The sequence below is a fragment of the Elephantulus edwardii genome, unplaced genomic scaffold (assembly GCF_000299155.1).
Source record: "Elephantulus edwardii isolate Elephantulus edwardi_28Jun2011 unplaced genomic scaffold, EleEdw1.0 scaffold00032, whole genome shotgun sequence".
In the NCBI taxonomy this organism is placed as follows: domain Eukaryota; kingdom Metazoa; phylum Chordata; class Mammalia; order Macroscelidea; family Macroscelididae; genus Elephantulus; species Elephantulus edwardii.
The window spans coordinates 3,173,618-3,178,614 of record NW_006399782.1 but is presented as its reverse complement, the minus strand read 5'-3'; the positions used below and the strand labels follow the sequence as shown (position 1 = coordinate 3,178,614).

General features: G+C 39.9%; 1 pseudogene; it reads left to right on the top strand.

Moving 5' to 3' along the window:
* LOC102865754 overlaps positions 1-4,997 on the top strand; it is a 38,549-nt pseudogene that overhangs the window by 1,892 nt on the left and 31,660 nt on the right.

The following is a 4,997-nucleotide window of genomic DNA, read 5'->3' as shown; positions in this document are numbered from 1 at the left end:
TTTCATAAATATAAAATTTGTTTCTATTTGAATAAGATTCTTTTTTGCCTTTGTCATTGTTATTGTTGTTGAGTTGAGCACGACTCCTAAAAACCCAATGAACAAAAGGCCTGAAGCCCTTCCACAACCATTACCATTTATCAAAGTCCACATAGTTTCCAGAGGCATGCTGTTTAGAAAGTGGATTTTCACCTTTACATTTAAATATTTCTGTTTCTTTTCTAAAAGAAATATATTTTATAAATACATATAGCTGTGATAGCTTAGTGGTAAGGAATTGTGGTGCAAACTCAAAGGTACATGGTTCGAATCCATGGGAGAAAAATGGGCTATTTCCTCTTGAGCAGTTTATTGCCTCTGAAAACCTGCTAGAGGGTTAGCTATGAGGTGGTCCCAGTTCCTACTTGGTGGTACATCACCACCACCACCACAACTAGTGGTCAAGTCTGTAGGGAGCTACTCTTAACTCAATGACAACCTCTCAAGCTGATGATGGTTCAAAACGATCAGCTCCTCTGTGGGAGAAAGAAGCGCAATCTCCCATCTCCTGATTTACGGCCTCTGACCCACTGGAGGGTCAGCTTTGTGTCAGTTCTGACTCAGTGGCAATCAGCTTTTCACTTCTGAGATTCGTGTTATTGTTAGAACCAAGGAGATGGGGGAGACAGAAGTTCATACCTGGTAAAAACCATAATAAGGCTTCAAAACCAGGAGTCAGAAACCAATATGCATGGAAAAGGCTGCTGCTCTACCCCAGTAACAACACAATTACTGCTTTAAAAACTGAGTAATTTCAGAGAACAGCAAAGAACTCTTCCTGAGGACATCTCATTGGCACAGACTCCAGCCACAAGGCATGTTCAGAGGCACTACAAAGCCTCGTGGACAACCTTACCTAAGCAATATGCTGTCCTCCATTCTACCCTCTCCGGGGAGAACGGACCCATCCATTTATGGTATGATTATGGTGTTATGTTTCCAAGCATAACAAAAGACAGTGGGACAGTGCAGGAGAGGAAGACCTCAGATGAGATGGATTGATCCAATAACTGGGGCAATTGGGGTAGGTGTGTCAAAGTCAGTAAGACTGGCTTCAGAGCTGTTGTATGAGTCACAGATGACCCATCCATTTAAATATCCAACACATAACTATTCTAATAGTTCCATCTGTGTCTTTTATCTTCAATTCTGCCTCCTCATCTTTTTTCTTGGCTTAGTGTTTGAATAAAAACCTCAACCTCGGCCTAGTGCTCTGGAAAAGCTTTATCTATGCTGTTGGTGCAGCACTCCAACAAGGCCTCAGGCCACACGGGGATTTTTTTGGGGGGGTGGGGGTGGGGTGGGTTTAAATAATTTCTTTGTTTTATTTAAAAACCATAGAGGTTGTGCTTCTGTATAAAGTATGCATCTCTAGCAATGTAAAATACTGACACGTTAAAAAAAAAAACCACCTCACAAATTAAATAAAAACTCAGAATCTTTGATTCAATGCTCTAGTCTTTTCAAAGAGAAAAAAATAATAATGTCAGAGTCAGAATTTTAGAGTGGTTGGCATGCCTTTCTTCATCCTACTTTTTGACTGGCTGTCTGAGTGCCAGTGATGATAGAGTTGAGCTTTTTGTGCCGACCATGCTCGCATAGCCATTTGATGCTACAAGAATTGCAACTGCAGCTGCCTGGGACTGCACAGAGCTACTTCACTAAGGTTGAGGACAGCAGCCTGCTGAGCAGATAAGGCCTGTTCTTGACTGGCTGAACCTTGTTCAGGACCCTGCTGCCTGGCTGCCGCTGCCTGGGACTGGAAGCTGAGGCGACTGACTGAACGGCAAGAGCTGCTGCTGCTGCCGCCGCCTCAGAGTGCTATCCTAGTGCTCTGTGTAAGTTGAGTTTGTTGATAAGTCTTAACAGGTTAGCACAGCTGAATTTAGTGTCAATTATTTATCTTGGTATATAGTCCATATTCAACATTTCTTATACATATGAAATTTTAGAAACATTTATAAAACTACATTTTCATAAAATGGTGTTTATAAAATAAAATTCGTTATGTTGTTGCTGTTGCTAGGTGCCATCAAGTTGATGTCAGCTGATTATGACTCAACCCTCTGTACAACTAACCTGAACCTGTCCTGTCCTGTGCCATCCTCACCGTCTCTGAAGCACTCGACCCACTGATGAAGTCACGATGCCAATTCTTCTTATCGTGGATCTTTCTCTCTTTTGCCAACCTGCCCCCCCCTTTTCTAAGCATGATGTCCCTCTCCAATGTATAGAAGCCTCGCCTAGCTACATGTTCAAAGTATGAAAGACAAAGCTTTGCCATCTTTGCCTCCAATGGGTACTCAGGCCGCACCTTCTCCAAAACCTGTCCTCTTGGCATTTTGTGGGATGTTTCTCCAATGTGTAGCAGGTGAATGAGAAGATCACGGCCTGAATTAGGCACACCTTAGTCTTCAAACTGACATCATTGCTCCTCAGCATTCTAGAGAAGTCCCTGACAGCAGACCTGCCTAATGCAATGCACCCTAAGTGCTGGTACCAACGGTGCTGATTGTCAATTCAAGGAAGATGAAATTGTAGACAGCTTCAATCTTTTCTCCATCTATTATAATGTTGACAGTTGGTCCTGTGGTGAAGACCTTTGCTTTCTTGATATTGAGATATAATCCATACCAAGAGATTTCTTTTACAAAGAAACATTCTCATTATTATTCACTCTCCTAAACAACTCATAGCTGATCCCCTCCCTAGAGAGTTTTTAGAAACTGTAATTGCATGGAGGAGACTGTCCAACTTCTTCCCCTGAGTTGCTGGTGGATTTGAACTGGCTGCTCTTGGTCTGGCCACACAACTCCTCATCCAAGAAGCTGCCATAGCAACTGTTTAAAAGGAATATATAATTAGGCATTATTTGTGTGAAAACAGTCCAGAAGTACTAGAAAAGTGGACTGGGGATGGAAGGAGTGAGGAAATTATGGAAAGTGAATGAATTTTTTTTTTTAAGTGAAGGAGGGGTAGTGAGGAAAATGTACAATAATGAATGAAAATCCAACTTTTCTGTAAACTTTCATTAAAATGACAATTTAAAAAGTCTAAAAAAAGGAAAAATTCATAAGATAATTATTTTTTATAAAAGTACATTTTTACAAAGAGACTTATTTTAGAAAATTTGGGAAATGAGACACATTTGAGAAAGGAAATAACTTGTAAGGCAATACAGTTTAGCAAAACAAACTTTCTGCATTTATTTTATACTAAAAAAGCAAACGAAACAATGATTTCTTTTTCTAAGGGTGTTTTGTGTTTTTTTTTTTATTTTCTTTCATTATTTTGTGTGTGTGTACTGTCAAATGGGATCTCACTAGTAGAAGAGAAGATTGTCCCTCCTTCTCCAGCAGAGCATCTGGTGGATTAGAACCTCGCAAGGCTGGGATTGCAGTGCAGCTTCTTGCCACTAGGCCACCAAAGCTCGCCTTTAAGGGTGTTTTATGTGTAACTGAAACCTGACTATAGGACCGCTTTTCCTCTGCAGGACTGAGAATAGCTGAAAATGTGACACAAATTGGTGCTTCAGTCACAAAACCCAGTGACAATCTATAGTGCTGTTATAACAGCAATCAATAGGAAACCGAAACCCCAAAATACCCAACTCTGTTTTCTGAGTTTAAGCTCTTGACGTCCTCTTTTTTGTCTCTCTTTTTGGCAAGAGGGGCCGTCATCTGAAATCTTGGACATGCGGCACACGCTCAGTGGCCAGGAAGCACTTAAAAAGATCACCTCCGCTCAATCCTAACCGGACTGCGGGTGGGCGTGGGAAGCTGGCGGGCCTCCTCATCTCAGCACCGTTTGATTTACATTTGAAGTGACAAAAGCATGAATTTCATGAAGGACTTTGTGACTACATGCCTTGTGGAAACGGTGAGCACATTTTTATTAGATATATTATCTACCTATCAAATTATATACCTTTCTGAGACTAACAAGAAAATACTTAACTTTCTAATAAAGAAGATTATTCAGTTGGCACTGAACATGATTGCCAAACTTCTTGAAAAACATTCCACTTTAGCACAACTAAAAAGATACAGAATTCGTCCTGCTAAGAAGATACGTTTGATTGATGTATGAATGTTACCATCTATTTGACATTGTTTAAACAGCTCTTTATTATTCCAGACAAATTCTATATGGAAAACTACCATTACATACAGATTAGCTACTATGTTGACAATTTGATGGATTTTATCATGTTAGCAAACTTTCAGAGAAATGGATTCTCATTCAGTTAACTCCTTGCCTTCATGAGGATTACCTGCATTCAAAATGATTTGCAAACCCTCTCTGAAATTAAAAAAAAAATCTAAAAATAAAGATAACTACTATATTGACAATTTGATGGATTTTATCACATTGGCAAACTTTCAGAGAAATGGATTCTCATTCAGTTAACTCCTTGCCTTCATGAGGATTACCTGCATTTAAAATGATTTGCGAGTCCTCTCTGAAATAAAAAAAAAAGAAATCTAAAAATAAAGATTGCATAAAGAATCAAATCTGTTTCTAAGTCTGTTTTTAAGTCGAAGTCAGCAATGATTTCTCTGCCTTGGTGTGGTTTGATGTGGAAGTAAAAGGAAGCCTGTAGAAGCCTCATGTCCTCTGCAGGGGAAAAAAGCCAGCGGGGCTGAGGGTGGGGGAGACACTGTGTAACAATGAATTTTTTTTTCTTTCAAAGGAAAAGAGAACTGGCAGGAAGAAAGGGCAGGGAGGAAAATGTGCAACAAGGAATGCGTGAAAATCCAAGTTCTCTATAAACTTTCATTAAAATCACAATTTAAAAAAGAGCTGGCAGGGACCACCTGCAAAGTTTACAGGGAATTGCTGAGTAGAAATCAACTCCTGTGTTTTGTGTTTATTAAGTCTCAACAGGAGCAGCAGCCTCATGTCCCACCAAATAGCCAGTGGATTTAGTTAGGCTAAAAATCAAAATGGAGGTCGAA